The sequence below is a fragment of the Schistocerca piceifrons genome, chromosome 6 (assembly GCF_021461385.2).
Source record: "Schistocerca piceifrons isolate TAMUIC-IGC-003096 chromosome 6, iqSchPice1.1, whole genome shotgun sequence".
Taxonomy (NCBI): Eukaryota; Metazoa; Arthropoda; class Insecta; order Orthoptera; family Acrididae; genus Schistocerca; species Schistocerca piceifrons.
In genome coordinates this window covers 39,035,345-39,056,941 of record NC_060143.1, presented here as the reverse complement: position 1 = coordinate 39,056,941, position 21,597 = coordinate 39,035,345, and positions in this window count along the sequence as shown.

Here is a 21,597-nt window from a genome sequence, read left to right as displayed (position 1 = left end):
GAGAAGTTAGGGTTGGCGAGGATTTGCTGCTGTGCCCACTGACAGAACTGTACACGATTCTGGAAATCATTCTCATGCAATTCTTGATGTAAGTGTGCATGGTAAGGATGGAACCGGTGACGTGTAAGAATACGATGTACACTGGTTTTAGGAATGCCAATCTTGTGTTCAACTGTCGTGTGTTCACTTGTGGATTAATAGCAACGGAAGCGAGAACAGTAACTTCGGCAGCTTCGTCTGTGTGAGTGCTAAGACGGTTGCGTTGTCGTGGGTTGAAACGTCCCGTAAAAAAAGTCACACCGCTCTTCATATCTTTGTAAAAAACAAAGCTACAATGAAGGAAATCATGCCGATTGATGTCCCTCTGACGGCTAAAGAACATTAGCTTGAAACATTTTGTAATTTGCATCTGGAAAAACAGTTATTTAGGGTGGTCAAGATAAATGGGACACCCTGTATATAAGGGTTCCCTGGCCCGAGGAGGGAGACTCCAAGTTTGGGGATTGGCGGTAGAGTCGAGACAAGAGGCGGTCACGAGGTCCGAGCGGCCGAAGCTGCACAAGGAGGGCCTGCGCAGAGCGAAGATTCCGGAGTGCTTCACTGGGGTCAGCGTCGACTACAAGCAGCAGGCCGACATCCCGTCGGTTGGTTGGCAACAGTCGTGACGGACGACCGCTCGTGACCTGGCTGCCCCCTTCTACCCGGGTGTCATCGGCACCACTCAGTAACAGCCGCCACGCACCGTGGATCCATGGAGCTGCTTGCTGATAAAGGGGAAGTGAAATTCTGTAATCCTCGTGGTGATTTGTGTCATTGTCTACCTGACTTAATTATTTTCTGCTTTGCACCCGATCCTCAGAGTTTTACTCGGTCGGCTCTTTGCTCGTGAATATAGAGCGTAGTATCGTAACAGGCACTAGTTGTCTTTTGAAAATTTGTTCTAATATTATATTTCCGCTCCTTTCTAGTTCATACCCGATCATTAATGTTTATTGAATCAGCTCCTGGTAGGAAATACAGTCGGAACAATTGTACTAGGGTACAGGTTGCCGTTAAACAAACAGGGGTCTTGTGGTTAGATTTAGACGTTAACCGGTTCAATTCTCTCATTGTAATTGTGTTTGAGATAGTCTGAACTACATGTTTTACTAATCTGTTCGTCCCTGTCTTTGAAAGATCAAGCCATTACTGGTGTATTTTCAACTGGATCCTGTGGTTCCGCCGAGTGAGTTCTCTTGTAATAAGTGCTCATACGAAATGTTTTAAAACGTTCCTTCAGAGGGGCCTTCATAACTGAGAAGCACCAACTGTCACCAAGGCTTTAGTCAGAATAAGATTGTCAAAAAGGACGGGTTGGGATCCAGTCGCACCTTGTTGCTGATTGAAATGAAAAGGTTGCTCGCTTTGAAGCAAGCCTTATCATTTCGTAATTGTTTCCTATTTTGTTTAACCTTTAAGCATAGGTATGCATCTTAACCCCGAACCTTTCTACATAGTGTTTCCATACAAAAAAATTACATATTTTGTTTGAGCAACTGAAACACGCTTATCATCAATATTACTTCTATGTGTTGCAGAAGGTCGTTTAATATGAGAAACTGTGTCCAGCGCGGTAGTAAACATCGCTGTTCCCCCGATAACGGGCGGGCTGCAGGTCCGGGCCCTTGTAATTATTGTCTTGTTGTTCATGTTTGGATTTCTCTTGTAAAAGCTTATTCTCATTTCACAAATTTGTTGATTTGTAAAGAAAACAAATTTATGATTATATATTGTTAAATAAAAATGCTGTGTGAAAAGAAAGTTACATTGGTGGTTCCTCCTTTCCACGTTTTCCTTAATACCAGTAAATATCACGTCTCAGGGTGAAATAGGAGATGGACAGTGGGTAAGGAGGAAATGTACATAGAAAGTGGACATAGAGAGCGGATAGGAGTGGATGGAGAGAGAGGTGCTGGAGAAGATGAACAAAGAGAGGGGGGAGGAGGTGACAAATAGGGGAAAGTAGGAGCGGATAGAGAGATGGAGGAGGAGAGAATATTAGGACACATCCGATTCCCATACTCTCTTATCTATTTTTCCCGTTTAACTGCATTGAGCCACAGTAATTCGTAGCGCGGAGCGGCTAGTTGTAAATATATTCGTAAAGGAACTTTTCGTAGTTTGTGATAACGTTCGAACCGTTTGACACTTTAATTAACGATTACGAGTGCACACTAATGGATAAAAAAATATGTTTACTGGTGTGCTTCCCGGCGTTCTGCAGAGATCTTGTTTCCATTTTATGCACAAAAAGGGCCCAAAATGGAAGCACAGCATCACTCAATCACGCCAAGAACAGAAAAGTCAAAAAAGATTTTGTTTGATATTGCGTTAATCAGCCCAAATGCGCTTATATCTGTGCCTTTAGTTGGTACGTAACTCTAACTGTTCACATTTTATGAAAAGGAGCTTGTTTTGTAATCATCAGTTAACGATGATGGACTTGAAAATTGCAGTGCAGGGCTAGAAACAGATGATGGCCGGAAGCAGTGCTCTGGTTCTACCTGTGTTAGAGGCAGACCCCGCTCACACTGTGGAGAGATTGGTCCGTTTGCTATTAATACTCTAACATTTTCGAGTAGACTTTATATGACTCAGAGTACGACAGAGTTTTGAAATTTTATTGAGGCACATGAACTGGGCTGCAGAGTTTAAATATTATGGGTAAATTTGGTTCATATGGTACACGACTTTGTCATGGAAATTATTTACAAGACATTCTAGATTATTGCTCAAATGTATGAGATTCGTACCATAACAGGGGCTATTGAACGTACACAAATAAGGGTAGCATGAAAGTTCACAGATTTTATTTGACCCACGGGAGAGCGTCACTGCGATGCTGAAAGCATTAACTCGCCAATTCTTGAAGATATGACGCCAACCCAACCATCCACCCACGAAAGTCTGTTTACGAAGTTTCAAAAAAGTAGTATTAAGTGAGGAATAGAGGAATATTCTATATCGCCTCCCTTGTAGACCACGAAAACGGAGAGCAGCGCACTTCGTTACAGGATCATTTAGTAATCGTGAAAGCGTTACGGAGATGATAGAGAAACTCCAGTGGAAGACTGCAGGAGAGACGCTCAGTAGCTCGGTACGGGCTTTTGTTGGTTTCGAGAACATACCTTCACCGAGGAGTCAAGCAGTATATTGCTCCCTCCTACGTATATCTCGCGAAGAGACCATGAGGATAAAATCAGAGAGATTAGAGCCCACACAGAGGCATACCGACAATCCTTCTTTCCACGAACAATACGAGACTGGAATAGATGGGGAACCGATAGAGGTATTCAAGGTACCCTCCGCCACACACCGTCAGGTGGCTTGCGGAGTATGGATGTAGATGCAGAGTAGATGTAAAACAAGATTAAATGCAGCTGGCAACAAAACATTTAAGAACTCATTCTACCAACGTACCACACGCAAATGAAACAGGAAGAAACGTTCATACGTTGTTCAGTGGGAAGTATCCTTTCTCATCAACCTCACAATCGTTTGCAGAATGTTGATATGGACGTTATACTTTTAATGTTATGTTGAGTGTGTCCCACTTCATTTTGACGAGAACAAACTAAAAAAAGGATCAAGAAAATTTTATTTATGAACCTAGGACACACTAAGAATCATTGTTGCCTTTCTTGTAACTTTGTTCATTATGATAACATGAAATAGCATACTGTATTTTTTAATTCCATAATTCACTTCCTCTCCTCAAGATCTTATGAAAATCGTATCAATGTGTGCCATGACGTTATTAAAAACGAAACACAAAGTTAACTTTCGCTCTCTTGTATGAGCAAACAGTTCAGGCACCCTTGAGAACGAAACTCGTCTACTTTCTGGATTTGATAATGATCAAATGGAAACGCAAAGAAAATTGTAAATAAGAAAGTATTATTCCAATTACTGTTCTGGTAACTTACATTCCTCATAGATGAGTCTCATTTCTACTTCCTCTTCGTTAGTGTACATTGTATTCGCACAAGCCTTCAGCTGAAGACGGTTGACTGAATGGCCGATGTTCGTTTTCCTTGTGTTTCCATTTGTTTGCTCTGAACTCCACCAAGTGCGCGAGTTACGTTACGCCGTGTACTTGCAATATGGGATATGTGCTAGTATCGCATAGTCCATGAATTCTGTGTTATGCTCTTTTTAACGTCTCGTTTACGAGAATATTGTGACTTTTGCATACAGAAGAGATCAGGAAAATTATTTACAAATTGAAGACATATCTGGAACATACACACAAGACTTTGTACATGTCCAATTGATTTTGAGTAACAGAATCCGGCAGCCTTAATTATTACGCCCGACAGCGCTTAACTTCGGTGATCTCACGGGAACCGGTGTAGCCACGGCGGCAAGGCCGTTGCCACAAAAGTTTTCTTTACACAAAATAATTAATTAATTTTGTTTACAGTTACTAATTCATATCTAAGAATTCATCTGTTGAGTAGAAGGAGTTGTCATTCAGAAATTCTTTTCCTATTAAATGTTGGTTGGCTATCTGTCAGACTTTTCATACTATTTGGCAAATGACCAAAGATTTTTGTGGCAGCATAATTCACCCCTTTCTGTGCCAAAGTAAAATGTAACCCAGAATAGTGAATATTATCCTTTCTTCTAGTGTTGTAGCTATGCACTTCGCTGTTCTTTTTTTTCTGGAATTTTTTTGGAATGGGTTATTAATGACAAAATTCATAACTGAATATATGCATTGCGAAAGTACTGTGAATATCCCGAGTTCCTTAAACAAATGTCAGCAAGGTGATCTTGGGTGGCCTCCAGCTATTATTCTGATTACCCGTTTCTGAGCAATGAATACTTTCTCTCTTAATGACGAATTGCCCCAAAATATGATGCCATATGAAAGCAGTGAATGAAAATAGGCATAGTAGGCTAATTTAGTGAAATGTTTATCACAAAAATTTGCAATAACCCCAATAGCGTAAGTAGCTAAACCTGGCCGTTTTATCAGATCATCGATGTGTTATTTTGAGTATTCTACCTTAGCACCAGACTTCCGTTCATAGTCTATATTTATCAACGGTCTTATGCCATTTACTGTACAGAAGTGTATAAACTGTGTATTCTCAAAATTAGCAGACAACCACAATAATTTTCTGAAACACATTATTTGCAATTTCCTCAGCTGATTCTTGCTTCTTGGGTGTAATTACTATCCTTGTATCATTGGCTTCAAGTTTTGTTTGCACCGCGTCACTGCAGTTTGCACTGTGTTCAAAGTCTTCAACGTCTCGTTAAGAGCAAGGTCAACGTGACTGGTGAGTGCAGAGTTCTGTCAGACTGGTGCTGCATATAATGCAATAGAGAAACATAGAGCTGGAGCAGACGTATGTAGAACATTTAGTTGAGGCCCCCATATCCGCATCCAGTAATGCCTATGAGCTGAGGATGTCACGGCGGCCGGTCAGTACCGTTCGGTCTTCATGGCCTGTTCGGGAGGAGTTTAGTTTCTTGAGACGACCGAGACAGAATAAAAAATATTGGGTGCTGTTTACAAAACACGTTGAGACGCCCTGCTAAACTCGCAGGACAGGGCAGGTAGTTTAAGTTGTGGAAAGTGGCCAAAATAGGCGGCTCTAAGTTACCCTCGAACATACAACCTTTTATTTGATCAAACATTACAAAAGCCAACGTTTAAAAAAAACACAGCTTTAGTTTAGGAACTTAATTAGCGGCTGAATGCGCCGTACAATCTCATGACTTAAGGGCAAGATCACTTTAATTGATAATCGGCTGAAAGCTATAACTGAAAGCTCAACCAAAATCAGAAATTTAAGAGGCAAAGCCTTATCTTAAAATCAGTTCCTTAATATTAGGCTGAAGGCCCAAAGAATCTGACACTTTATGAGCAAAACAACTTAAAACTTCTTGGCAGATTAAAACTGTGTCCCCGACCGAGACTGGAACTCGGGACCTTTGCCTTTCGCGGGCAAGTGCTCTACCATCTGAGCTACCGAAGCACGACTCACGCCCGGTACTCACAGCTTCACTTCTGCCAGTATCTCGTCTCCTACCTTCCAAACTTTACAGAAGCTCTCCTGCGAATCTTGCAGATCTAGCACTCCTGAAAGAACGGATATTGCAAGGTTCGCAGGAGAGCTTCTGTAAAGTTTGGGAGGTAGGAGACGAGATACTGGCAAAAGTGAAGCTGTGAGTACCGGGCGTGAGTCGTGCGTCGGTAGCTCAGATGGTAGAGCACTTGCCCGCGAAAGGCAAAGGTCCCGAGTTCGAGTCTCGGTCGGGCACACAGTTTTAATCTGCCAGGAAGTTTCATGTCAGCGCACACTCCGCTGCAGAGTGAAAATCTCGTTCTGGAAACATCCCCCAGGCTGTGGCTAAGCCATGTCTCCGCAATATCCTTTCTTTCAGGAGTGCTAGTTCTGCAAGGTTCGCAGGAGAGCTTCTGTAAAGTTTGGAAGGTAGGAGATGAGATACTGGCAGAAGTGAAGCTGTGAGTACCGGGCGTGAGTCGTTCTTCGGTAGCTCAGATGGTAGAGCACTTGCCCGCGAAAGGCAAAGGTGCCGAGTTCGAGTCTCGGTCGGGCACACAGTTTTTATTTGCCAGGAAGTTTCATGTCAGCGCACACTCCGCTGCAGAGTGAAAATCTCATTCTGAAAACAACTTAAATTCAAAATCGGCTGAAGCACCAACACTTAAGACTCAATAACATTAATTTTCAAAATGTCAAAGGCTCTACGTAAAACAGTTCTTAAATCAGGCTTGAAGCCCAAACCGTCTGACGCCTTAAGGGCAAAACAACCTTAATCTAAAAATCGGCTACAAGCCATACAAGTACAAACAACAAGAACAAACAGGAAAAGGCAGTACACCCAAGAGCACTCAGAAGTTCCGAGTGTCGCCCTGGAATTCAAACACTGACGCTCACTTAGGTCAGACAGGCAGTCGGCCCAATCATTCTCAATCCGACGATAACCCAGCCGACAATCAACAGGCCCACCGACAAGATAACCTACGCTTCACCCGACCAGCACACAACCGGTAGTTCAATGGAACAACGTAGAAGGTATTGGCACCCACAACAAGTGAGCTGTCAAACTACACACCGTGCTGAACAGCGACAACACGATGAGAAAAATACACTGCCTGAGTTAACTTCAACAGACAGGGCACACGAGGCAGAAGACTCCGCTGGTGCACTTCAATTCAAATCACCAAGTACAGTTAATCTCCACCAGAGAGTGGCTAAAATTTGCCAACTTGAAAACACACGTTGTTGCTCGCGGGAATATCCCAACAGCTGCCAACGAACTCCAAACTACACAATGTGAACAGTCGTGACTTGCTGGTAGATTAAGTCAAAACTCAACTTTCACTTCCAGCATCGGTGAGCCACGAACCTCGTAGCAATGGGAACAGCGCCACACTCTCCGACACCGCACAGAGACCACCAGCGGGCCCGGCCAAACTGCGCGCCGCAGAGATTTCCTCCACTCCAACCGACCAACTGCCCAGGCCCGGAAACGGTCAAAGGACCAAGTACACGTCCACCGATGAGACGACCAACCGAAAGCCCAACCAACTGTGGTCCCGCTCCAATCTCCCTCCGCCGGACAGTTCATGTGTGTCGCCAGCGGTCGGCGAGCACTGGCTGTCGGCGCCGCACCGGCGCTCCGCCATCCGACTTCACTTCTGCTGCGTCCCGACTGCACTGCTGGTCCGTCCCGAACTGACTGGCAGACACACGACGACACGGAAATACTATCGGTCGCCCCAGAGATGGTACGACAGTGCACTTATCGATACGCGCTGCTGCTGCCGCACACGGGCAAGTAAGGCAGGAAGTTAGTGACGCCAGTAAATGGAATAAGAAAGCGAGGCGGCAGTACCGTAATAGAAGGTGACAACAATAAATGGGATAAAAGCGAGCCGCGCACAGCTCTCACCTACTGCCGTTCACATCTTCGTAACAAACTAAGTTACAAGAAAGGTAACCGTACTGGTTAATGACCCGCTTGTATCTGACCAACATTTGCTTGATCATCATCATCATCTTGGACAGTTTCCAGCCACTGGCTGGGTCTGTCGGGAACATAAGCCTCTTCATCGTGTTCTTTCTTTCCACCATTCCCCTTCTTCCACCTTCGTCCAGTTCTCTCCTCTTCTCGTCACACATTCCTTCACTCCCTTCACCCATCTATCTCTTGGTCTTCCCCTGGGCCTCTTCCCCTCCAGTTGCAGATCAAACATCCTCTTTGGAATTCTTCCCTCATCCATTCTCTTCATGCGTCCATACCACTGCAGTCTTGATTTTTCTATCCTGTCCTGTACTGGTTCCTCCTTTAGTCTTTCCCTCACATACACATTTCGCAATCTGTCTCGTCTTGTTACACACAATCTGCTCCTCTGGGACTTCATTTCACTAGCCTGTATTCTACTTTTGTCGCTTTTGTGCATTACCCATGTCTCACTTCCGTATGCCAATATGGGGACAAAGTAGGTTCGGTATATAATTCCCTTGGATTTCTGTGGCACCTCCTTGCTCCAAATAAGCCCCCTAATGCATTTGAAGAACTGCCCTGCTTTTCTGCACCTTTCATTTATTTCCATTGCGTTTCCCCCCTTACTTTCAATCATGCTTCCCAGGTACTTGAAGTTCTCTACCACTTGTAGTTTTTCCCCTCCACAAGTTATATCCACATTTGGCCTATTCTTCTTCCTTGTTGTGACAATTATTTCACTTTTCTTTGCAGAGAAATGCATTCCATATTGTGCTGCCGTTGCCTCCCATACATCTTACTGCTCTTGCACCTCCTTCTCGCAATTTCCCCATAACATCAGGTCATCGGCAAAAAGCACTCCTTTCATTTTATGATCTCCAATTGCATCTGATACTTGCTGTAGGATTTCATTCATAACAATAATAAACAATAAAGGCGAAAGTGCACTTCCCTGTCGCAGTCCATTTTCCAGCTTGAACCATGCAGTACGTTCCCTCCCCACTTTAACACAACTCTCACTTCCCTCATACATTTTTCTGACTTTTCGTGTTATCTCTTCATCTATCCCTTTTGCGTTCAGCACCTCCCAGAGCTTGTCCCTATAGATACTGTCATACGCCTTCTCAAGGCGTATAACATTTGCTTGATACTTTTTTAAAATTTTGTTTGTGGAGAAAAAGTTATTTGAGTTAGTCAGGACAAATGGGAAACCCTGCATACCTGCATACCAGCTACACTGGACCTGGGAGTGCTGGGTGATCAAAAAGTCAGGATAAATTTGAAAACTTAATAAACCGCGGAATAATATAGATAGTTTGACACACATGCTTGGAATGACATGGGGTTTTATTAGAACAAAAAAAAAAGTTCACAAAATGTCCGACAGATGACTCTGGACAGAAAAACGTCAGTGACTACGCATGACAATCGTGTATAAAAGGAGCTGTAATGAGAGAGAGAGAGATGCGCCAGCAGTCGCAGCATGTTGACGTTACCCGCAAAGGCACTTATAGTGAAGCTAGATTATCAGAATGGGGAATGTGCTAGTTAAGCGTTACGATCCTATCGCCATAGGAAGGGGATTCGAACGGGTAAAGGTCCGTTGACAAATGCAGCTGTGGTGAGAATGATTTCGAAGTTCGAAACCACAGGTTGTTTAGACGATAGACCCCGTAGTGGCCGACCGAGCACAAGGCGTAATGCTGCTGAGACATTTCAGGAAGAAAAGGAGACTGTAGCAGGTTCGTCTATGCACGAGGAAGTCAGTGTTCGTACAGTCGCACGTCGCACCGGCATGCCATACACTACAGTTTGGTTGGCACTTAGGCGTACCCTCCGATGCTACCCGCACAAAATCCATCGGCATCGTGAACTGTTACCTGGCGATTTAGTGAAGCGGAGGGCATTTGCGGTGTGGGCGTTTCAAAAGATGGCGGAAGATGACGATTGGTTGAGTAACGTGTTGTGGACCGACGAAGCTCATTTCACGCTCCGAGGGTCTGTCAGCGCCCACAGCTGCAGAATTTGGGATACCGAAAATCCTAGAACTGTCGTGGAAACTCCATTGCACAACGAGAAAGTCACGGTATGGGTTGGATTTCCTACATCTACCGTTATCGGCCGATTTTTTCTTCAAGGAAATGCGTGAGTCTGGTTTTGTAACTGCTACCGTGACGGGTGAGAGGTACGCCGATATGTTACAGAATCGCATCATACCCAGCCTGGCTGATAAACACCTGCTGTTTATGCAGGAAGGCGCTCCATCTCATATTGCTAGACGCGTGAAAGATTTCTTGCGCCTGTCGCTTGGTGATGATCGTGTGCTCAGCCGCTACTTTCGTCATGCTTGGCCCCCCATGTCCCCAGACCTCAGTCTGTACGATTATTGGCTTTGGGGTTACCTGAAGTCGCAAGTGTATCGTGATCGACCGACACCTCTAGGGACGCTGAAAGACAACATCCGACGCCAGCGCCTCACCATAACTCCGGACATGCTTTACAGTGCTGTTCACAACATTATTCCTCGACTACAGCTACTGTTGAGGAATGATGGTGGACATATTGAGTATTTCCTGTAAAGAACATCATCTTTGCTTTGCCGTACTTTGTTATGCTAATTATTGCTATTCTGATCAGATGAAGCGCCATCCGTCGGACATGTTTTGAACTTTTTCTGTTCTAATAAAACCCCATGTCATTCCACGCATGTGTGTCAATTTGTACCTCTCTATCTACATTATTCCGTGATTTATTCAGTTTTCAAATTTATTCTGAGATTTTGATCACCCAGTCAATATTGCCAGCTAAATAAAAGAGTGTAACTACTGAAGGCACTAACTACTGATAGGCATAGTTAGCAAATGATAGACTTTGATAGAGAACAAACAATGTATTTACCTTAATAATGTTCAAATGTCATCATATATATATCAGTTCTGATAGACACACGTCCAGATCGTCCGCTCTCAGAATTCTGCCATCTGTCTCCCCACATCCACCACTGCTGGCGGCTCACCTCCAACTGCACAATGCTACGCGCTGTTCACACCCAACCGCCCGACACTCCAATAGCAAATATTCCAACAATGCAAATCAGCCACAGACTGCATACAGCACAGTCAGTGAGTTTCGCGCAGAGCGCTACATGGCGTTACCAACATAAGAACCTAAACAGCCTACTTACACATGCTAAGGTACCCCTCATCCCGACCTCCTAAGTCACACTGGGATCAATTCCTTACGAATTATGGGCTTGCATGTAAGGATGAGGTTCAGCAGTTTGTAACAATGCATAATATCTTTTTTTGATCCGAAAAGTTTGCCTTATATTTTTTCAATTTTTGTTGACTTTTGAAGCAAATGTATTAGCTGTGTTGTGCAGTATACTTATGATAATGTGATTTATGGATATTATGGATATGTCTAGTAGCATCCTACGGACCTTTACCCGTTCGATCCCCTTCCTATGGCGATAGGATCGTAACGCATGGGTTCATTTTCCGGTTCATAAATGCCGGGACGGTTCCTTTCGTAAATACACGGCTGATTCTCCACTCCATCCTACAACAGTCCTAGGTTGTGCGGCGTCTCCGATGGCCGCGTCGCCATCGCCACTCTAGACGCTGATCCTCGCGGCATGCGGAGGTCCGGTTTCGCGTCGCCGCTGGTGGACAGCCACGGGCAGCGTGATGCTGAGAAGGAGGGGGAGGGGGAGGGGCGGCAGTTTTCGCGAGCGGCCCGGTGCGGCTGTGGCTGGTCGCGCGGCGCGGGTCCAGCTGGCGGAGAGTCAGCACGCTTTTAGCCGCAGCGGCAGCGGCAGCCGCGGCCAGAGCTCCAGCCAGCTCCGCAGGGGGCCGCTGTGCCGCGCCGTGACGGCTGCTGGCGGAAAAAGGCGATTCTCACCCTGCAGCCACGGCGGCAGCTCCGTCGCGAGCAGCAGCCGGTGGCAAGACCCACGCTGCTGGGGTTTTGGCGAGCCCTAAATACCTCTGGACGTAGTCGTAGAACCAAAGGAAGGTGAGCGGGGAGGTATCATTATGGTCACTACCTCCAGCTAGAAACATTTTAGTTTAATTAATAACCCGAGGACACACAGTGCAATAACAGTGAAAGGAGATAAAGGTAATGCCATAGTTATCACGAGAGAGAGATGCGCCAGCAGTCGCAGCATGTTGACGTTACCTGAAAAGGCACTTGTAGTGAAGCAAGATTATCAGAATGTCCTAGTTAAGCGTTACGATCCTATCGCCATAGGAAGAGGATCGAACGGGTAAAGGTCCGTAGGATGCTACTAGACATATCCATAAATCACATTGTCATAAGTATACTGCACAACACAGCTAACACATTTGCTTCAAAAGTCAACAAAAATTGAAAAAGAATGTAATGCAAACTTTTCGGATCAAAATAAGATATTACGCATTGTTACAAACTGCTGAACCCAATCCTTACATGCAAGCCCAAAATTCGTAAGGAATTGATCCCAGTGTGACTTAGGAGGTCGGGATGAGGGGTACCTTAGCATGTGTAAGTAGGCTGTTTAGGTTTTTATGTTGGTAACGCCACGTAGCGGTCTGTGTGAAACTCACTGACTGTGCTGTATGCAGTCTGTGGCTGATTTGCATTGTTGGAATATTTGCTACTGGAGTGTTGGGCGGTTGGGTGTGAACAGCGCGTAGCATTGTGCAGTTGGAGGTGAGCCGCCAGCAGTGGTGGATGTGGGGAGAGGGATGGCAGAATTCTGAGAGCGGACGATCTGGACGTGTGTCCATCAGAAAGAGTAAATTTGTAATACTGGATATCATGAACTGATATATATATGATGACATTTGAACATTGTTAAGGTAAATACATTGTTTGTTCTCTCTCAAAGTCTATCATTTGCTAACTATGCCTATCAGTAGTTTGTGCCTTCAGTAGTTAGACTCTTTTATTTAGCTGGCAATATTGACGCTCGCTGTATTGCAGTAGTTCAAGTGACGAAGATTTTTGTGAGGTCAGTGATTCATGAAAGGTATAGGTTATTGTTAGTCAGGGCCATTCTTTTGTAGGGATTATTGAAAGTCAGATTGCGTTGCGCTAAAAATATTGTGTTTCAGTTTAGTGTTGATCAGAATAAGTAAAGAGAGCAACGTCTGAGTACGTTCAGTTCTGCTCAGCTGTTTGAAAATTAAATAACGTAAGAGGTTTATCAGCACAGTAATTCATAAATTTTTCTAAGGGGATGTTTCCAATGGAAGGCCAAGGCCCCTACTATGTCACTCTTTAACACAACAACTAGCAAATCAGTAATTCACAATTGCCGGAGTGGCCGAGCGGTTCTAGGCGCTACAGTCTGGAACCGCGCGACCGCTACGGTCGCAGGTTCGAATCCTGCCTCGGGCATGGATGTGTGTGATGTCCTTAGGTTAGATAGGTTCAAGTAGTTCTAAGTTCTAGGGGACTGATGACCGAAGAAGTTAAGTCCCATAGTGCTCAGAGCCAGCCAACAATATGAATGAATAACCAATAAATGCTTTCAATACAAGTGACTAGTTTTACAGCAATATCGATGCTTTAAAACATTTAAACTAAGAACTGTACACAAATCCAATGCTGAAAATATAGCATCAGACTTTAACACTCTCATAGTTTGCCAAACAATATTTCCACATATTATTAAGGCTGACAATGTGTACAAATATGAAATGGAAAAAATTTCAAGATAATATGACGCTATTCAAATGAACAACTTCACAACGGTACTAAGTTCTGTGCACCTTAATTTCGTTTCACAGGTCTGCAATGAAGCTGCCAATTGTGTAAGTTTGGTATGCAGAAAATTACAACTAGACTATCTTCAATACCTTACAGTTACTACATCATTTGGGAACACTGATTTTTTTAAAGGAAGTAGTGACCGCTGTTCTCCATGCGGTCACACACCTTGCCGGCTCCTCTCAATTCAGCAGCGCGTACATTAGGGCAACCAACCAACAAGTACACTCGCTGCAACGCAAATCGTTCAACGAAACGAAGGCACCAAAATCACTTACACCTTCGATGGAGAGGGTTATTCCAGATGGTCTCGAGGGATTGGTCTTTCCTAGACACCAGGCACCAAAGCAATGCGACGAACAGCGCCCGGAGTTGACATCAGGCAGGTCCACCACAAACTCGCGACCGTCTTGTAAGGTAGACCGGCCTGCGAGTTTTCCTCCTTCGTCCCCGCGAGCACGTCCTTCTGCCTCGTGGCGAGTCCGAAACCAACTGCCGCGACCGCAAAACAGCACCAGACCACAACAGGAGCAAAAATCGTAGTACAACCGGATAATCGATAGTGACGTGTCAAAGAGCTGGTGTGCCAGAAAAGGCGAAAAGGCGTACCACGGCTCAGCCAGTATGGCCCATCATTAATCGCATTGCTACCCCAACCTGTAGTTTAAGTGAGAAACTAAATACATTAATAATCGAGTTATATACACACGACAGAAAACACACAATAAAAATTCTAGGGTATTATCTCTCACTATAAAAGGTAAACTGATCCCGCAAAGAAGAAAATTTGTGTGATTCTATATCATCAACATCAACGCAAGTTTACTAGTGACAAAACAACTGAGATAATAAAGAAACACTTTTAAGCCACGGAAAGTATGTACTACCACAGCATATGAAGTAATATAATTTGTGGAACTTCACCCATCATAAAAGTATTTCCAATTTGAGAACGAAGTTTACAGACAATTGCAAGGAGTAGCAATGGCCAATTCCATTCCAAGCACAATTACTGCTAAATTTATTAATACACTAGAAGAAAATATTTTCAGTTCAAAGCGGCTCAGAAACAGTGCTTACATCCCAAAACCAAATTCACAATAAAATTTGAAGTAAACAAGTCAATAAACTTTCTGGACCTAACAATAAGCAATAATAACAATCATCATAGATCTAGAGGTGTATGGGAAATTTAACACGACAGACATTGTTATTAACAATCATTCCTGTCACAAAAAATTTTTAAACCAATGATCATCCGAATCACAAAGGTATCACTCGACACTTACTTAACACGGACAGAAATAGATTATGATACATAGCACAACAGAATGTTTTTATCCCTACTATAGTACTCTGACTGTACGATCAATGCATACAACCAAAAATTCATGTAAAGCTAATAAGAGAGGAAAAAATTAACAAAAAGCTACTTACATAATGACGCCACACATTGGCCAAATTTCAGGTAAACTCAACAGAATCTTAAAAAGGCGAAGGCGAAAGTAGCGTTAGGTACCAGTAACACTTTTCAAACGAAATTACGTTCAGCAAAAACAAAGAGCCTAATTTTCTTGAACCTAGGAATTCACAAAACCTCACCAGGTGATTATAATCAATTTTACATTGAACAAACCGATAAGAACATCTCAGTTAGCTTTACGTATGTGATGTTATTTCTGTGATTACATAATCGTGTCAAATTTACACAAACTTGGCATTACAAATATGGCAGTATCAGTATGATATTGCATCCCCTATAGCCTAAACGGATGTACTGATTCGTTTGGGTATCATGTCATAGTCGTGTTATCTCCTGAGGCAAGATGGCCCACAGCTATTGTAACTGGTCCTTGATATCTCAGCTATTGGCACTGGAATCGAGCTAACGACCTTGTTCTTCTCACACATCTTCTATCAGGAACAGTTCTGGGGATCTTAGTGGCCGTGGGCGACATCATCATAAACGCAGTTCTTAGGGACACCACGTGTCCTGTAACGTCCTATTGAAAAATGTCACCACTTTGCTGTGACTTGAAAAGTAACATATAAGGGCACACATTGTCCATGACGTATCACTGTTCCATCAGAGTTGCCTCAGTCACTACCAGCTGTGACCTGAAGTCACACACCATGACGGCTGCAGTAAAACCACTGTGCCCCTCCAAAACGGCACCTCTTCCCAGGTCCCTGCCAGTGACGAAGGTCTTCTGGGTAATGCACGTCCATGATTCATCGCTGAATGAATTGCGATTCGATTCATCAGCACTCCATGCCTCCCGGTCACAACAGCACTCCAAATGTAGCTATCTTTGATGTGGTGTTAGGGGCAATACACGACTGGGTCAGTAATTCCCTAGTATAGGTGCTGCTAGTCTCCAGTGAACGGTGTGGGATGATTCAGAATTTTGGAGAGTCCATTAGTTGTTCTCGGAAGTGGTTACAATATGCTTGGAACACAATGAGGCTAACGTCACTTGTTGTGATCAGATGCAGTTGAACACAGCCTTGACGACGAGTATGCCTCTTCTTACCTTCCAGTGCATTACTACATCAGGCCATTGTCACATCTGCATGCCTCACAAACCTGGACAATTCACGATTCGACCAGCCGGTCAGTTTGTTTCTCCCAATTTAGACGATGATCCAAGACTATTCACAGATCTTTTACTGTTGCCTGATAAGTTAATTGGAGTGCGTTAACAAGTATTACACAAAGTGTTCCACGAAAATGTTGGCATTCGGTGTAATATAAGAATAATATTTAAGTGTAATGGTATACAAGGTGTTCGGATATTCCCAATACAAACTTCTAGGCCTTGTAAAGGGGAATGAGTACATAATATAGTGAATAGGAGTCCATGTCAGGAACCGTCATTCAGCGACGCTACAGATCGTGGAAGTGATAGGCACCGGCGTCTGTGAATTTGTAACTACATAGGGGGTGATTTCGTCTCGACGTTACAGTTTTTCTAGTTTGATGAAGAAGGTTAAACGCATTAACTGGAGGTAAGGGTCCCTGTACTGGAAATGAACGATTCGGAAGTTATAAGGTAAGACATCTCTGACACTGGAATACATCTGCTGCTACTGTTGTTTCTAAGAGTGTAGGGTGGGCAATTTTCAAAGGTGGTAGAATGGACCAAAACAAAAAAAAGCTGAAACTTCCTGGCAGATTAAAACTGTGTGTCGGACCGAGACTCGAACTCGGGACCTTGGCCTTTCGCGGGCAAATGCTCTACCAACTGAGACACCCAAGCACGACTCACGACCCGTCCTCATAGCTTCAATTCTGCCAGTACCTCGTCTCCTACCTTCACAGAAGCTCTTCGGCGAACCATGCAGAAGTAGCACTCTTGCAAGAAAGGATATTGCGGAGATTAAAAAATGGTTCAAATGGCTCTGAGCACTATGGGACTTAACTTCTGAGGTCATCAGTCCCCTAGAACTTAGAACTACTTAAACCTAACAAACCAAAGGACATCACACACATCCATGCCCGAGGCAGGATTCGAAGCTGCGACTGTAGCAGCCGCGCGGTTCCATATTGCGGATACATAGCTTAGTCACAGCCTGGGGGATGTTTCGACAATGAGATTTTCACTCTGCAGCGGAGTGTGCGCTGATATAAAACTTTCTGGCAGATTAAAACAGTTCAGTTCAGAGAAACTTTTTTTCTGTGTTTATTTTACCAGTTACGAAACGGTTCTTGAAAGCCAACGACTGTAAAAACAATGGTTTCGTTTGTTATACATTGTCACATAAATGTTACCACCTGTCAAAAGCCTGGAACCACCCTTCGCAGACCCGACATTTGGAAGACGAGCAGGAAGAGAGTCAATGGGCTACTGGAAGGTACCGACAAGGCAGTTGACCCACGCTGACTCCACTGCCGCGGCCAGCTGCGCTACGTTTCTTGGTTGAGGATAGATGGCGCTAACAGCCCGATACAGGTGGTCCCACAGATTCTCGACTGGGCTTAAACCCGGGGAATTTGGAGACCAGGGGATTACGGGAAACACATCCTAGTGATCTTCCAACCACGAACGTACACTCCTAGCTGTGTGACGTTGTCCTGCTGGTAGGTTTCATCTTACCGAGAAAAAACTAGCTGCATGGTCCCCGAGGATAGATGGATACCTGTGTTGATGCACTGGGCCTTCTAAAATGACGAGAACACCCATAGAATGCCACGAAAATATTCTCCAGGCTATATTGATCCCTTGTTCGCTATCAGACGTTTAGCACGATACAAGCAAACGGCCACTTGTCCAGTGCAGCACAAAACTTGATTCACTGAAAAGGCCACCTGTCATCATTGAGTGAACGTCCAGTTGCGGTACTGAAGTGCAAAGTCCATAGTTAGTCGGCAATGAACGGCAGTCAACATGTGTGCACGAACCAGGCGCCTGCTGCGAAGGCCCGTTACCCAGCAACGTTTGCTGAACGATCGGTGTGGAGCCACTATCGACAGCCCCGTGCTTCGTCTGGGCGATCAGTTGCTCAACAGTTGCACGTGTATTCACCCGTACACATGGCAGCAGCTGTAGTTCACCCCCGTCATCTAAGGCCCGTGGTGAACCGCAGTTCCCTCGATGCCGACTCTGGACAGGGCCATTTCGTCATGCATGGTATACTTTAACCACGGCGGAACCCCTGCGGCCGGTCGTTGTGGCCGAGCGGTTCTAGGCGCTTCAGTCCGGAACCGCGCGACTGCTACGATCGCAGGTTGGGATCCTGCCTCGGGCATGGATGTGTGTGATGTTCTCAGGTTAGTTAGGTTTAAGTAATTCTAAGTTCTAGGGGAGTGATGATCTCAGATGTTAAGTCCCATTGTGCTCAGAGCCATTTGAACCATTTTTTTGGAACCCATACGGTTTACGAACTTTGCCGTTTCGGAAATAGTTCCACCTTTGGCCCGAAAGCTAAATATCATGCCCCTCTGGACGTCAGATAGCGTCAATACAACGGATGTACTGTTTTCGGCACCTCTCCTTCCTCACAACGCGATTGATCTACACCCCACTGCTCATGGTCGAACATAGGCTTTTTTTTCGAACAGGCCATGAAGGCCACACGGTACTGATCGGCCGCCGTGTCATCTTCAGCTCATAGGCGTCACTGGACGCAGATATCGAGGGGCATGTGGTCACTACGCCGCTCTCCCGACCTCATGTCTATTTCAGAGACCGGAGCCGCTACATCTCAATCAAGCAGCTCCCCAGTTCGCAGAGTGCATCTCGCTTTCCAACAGCGCTCGGTAGACTGGACGGTCACCCATCCACGTGCTAGTCCAGCCCGACAGCGCTTCACTTCGGTGTTCTGATGGGAACCGGTGTTAGCATTGCGACAAGGCCGTTGGCGCAAACATAGGTGGTGATCACTTTAATGTGAGACTGGACGATGTAAAATAATATTTGCAACAACCAATCGCGACACATTTAGAGAAATAATTGCTAAGAGCGTTCCTCGTGTACTGCGGCCTCCAGCTGCGTAACTGATGTATAACATGAGTGAAGTTCTACGTAAGAGGAAAACAAGAAACCCTCAAGTAGAAGTTATTTCCAAATTCGACAGTTTTACCGTGAAAATTTGTATCATCTACATCTGTATCTATACTCCGCAAGCCACCTTACTGTGTGTTGTGGTGGATCCTTTGTGTAGCACTGTCTCTTAACCTTCTACCGTTCCAGTCGCGTTTAGTTCGCCGGAAGACCGATTACTAGTAACCTACCGCGTGGTCTCGTACTCCCTGTTTTTATTTTCATGGTGATTTCTTGAGATATGCATAGGAGGAAGCCATATACTGGTTGTCTCTGCCGGCCGCGGTGGTCTCGCGGTTCTAGGCGCGCAGTCCGGAACCGTGCGACTGCTACGGTCGCAGGTTCGAATCCTGCCTCGGGCATGGATGTGTGTGGTGTCCTTAGGTTAGTTAGGTTTAAGTAGTTCTAAGTTCTAGGGGACTGATGACCATAGATGTTAAGTCCCATAGTGCTCAGAGCCATTTGGTTGTCTCTTCTAGAAACGGACACTCGGGATATTAAGGAACGGTGAGGATTTCGCACTGACGAAACGCGTTGCTCTACTTTGGATATTATCTACTTCCTCTATCAATCTTTTCTGTTGTTGGTCCCAGATTGACTGGTAGAACGAGTGTTTCGTAAGCTACACGTTTGTTGACAGACTACATGTCTTGAGGATACTTCCGATAAATATCACTCTGACATCTGCCTTACGTGGAATTAATTTTATGTTGTGGTTCCACTGCAGATTGCTCCGTATGCATACCCCCAGATACTTTACGGAAGTAACTGCTTTAACTAATTGCTCTGGAATTGTGTAATCGTACAATAAAGGGATTTTCTGCCTTTGTATTCGGAGTACACCAGTTGTTACAAACTCACACTGTCTACATTACAGCAATATCACCAGAATAATGCAACAGGTCTCACATCGTAAACATCATGTCTAAAACCTCATAGTATAGGCAAAACCGCACTTGGTAAAGGGAATTATTTCCCGGAACGCTTTGTATCGAAAACAAATCGTCATTGGCAAAAGAAAGTATTACTTTATGACAAACAAAAGCATTTTCTCTGTATGTGAGTACATTTTAAGAGTTTGTATATCGTATTTTCTCAGATGGAGGTAAGAAACCGACGTAGTATTAGCCTAAACTAGCGTGAAAATTCACCTAAGAACCTAATTGAGGATAGCTGGTATGTAGTATGGATACTTATGCATACTTGTCAGCTGCTAGCGTAATCCAATGAGAGCTTGGATCACCTATAGATGTACTTGATGGTTAGAGACACAACATCGTTGTTACAGGTAGTCTGCGAAAATGAGTTCATAGTTGTTGGCCAGTGATCAACCGTGTATGTGATTGGACTTATCCCATAGGCGTCAGTTAAGTCCTGAAAATGGTGTAGTGAAGCACCGAAACTGGAAGCCATATAATAAATAATACCGTAAGTGCGGCTGTAGCCGTTGCATTTTATCACATAAGTGAACGGCCGACGTCCCTCAAACCTTCAATCAGAAAGATGGACATACAAAATCCTGTGGAAGAGGACGGGAGCAGGTTAATAGGTCATGCCAGTATCTCGCAGTGTTGGCAATTTCCACTCGTGATTCGTGCTTCAGCGAAAGCAGAACCGATATTTGGCCAAGGGATCGGCTATCGTTTTTCGTGTTGTGGTAATCTTGTTCGAATACTATGACTGACCACCATCATTGTCTTCGCCACTTTCAAAATAAGATAAACAACTAGCAAACTACAAAATGGTTCAAATGGCTCTGAGCACTATGCGACTTAACTTCTGAGGTCATCAGTCGCCTAGAACTTAGAACTAATTAAACCTAACTAACCTAAGGACGTCACACACATCCATGCCCGAGGCAGGATTCGAACCTGCGACCGTAGCGGTCACGCGGTTACAGACTGAAGCGCCTTTAACCGCACGGCCACACCGGCCGACAGCAAACTACAATTCAAAGCAAAGCGGAATATGAGAAGTACAAGTTCGGTGATGACTGTCACACAATTGCTTCTGTAAGTTGGAAACGAATGAAGTAGTCCAGGCTCGACTTTACGCAAGGTAACAGGACACCCCCCACCTAAAACTGCCACGTCGAAGTGTACGCACAGTAGCAGGTCAAATCGTTACAACGTAGCGCGAATTCAGTCTGGATCTGGCTCGCAAGCTAGCACGGTAAGCTGTAAGTGCAGGCCACTTGGCACACCACAGTACGACGGGATTTGAACGGATGGAGAAGAGGGGAAGTCTTTAGTAGTGAGAGTGGATGACC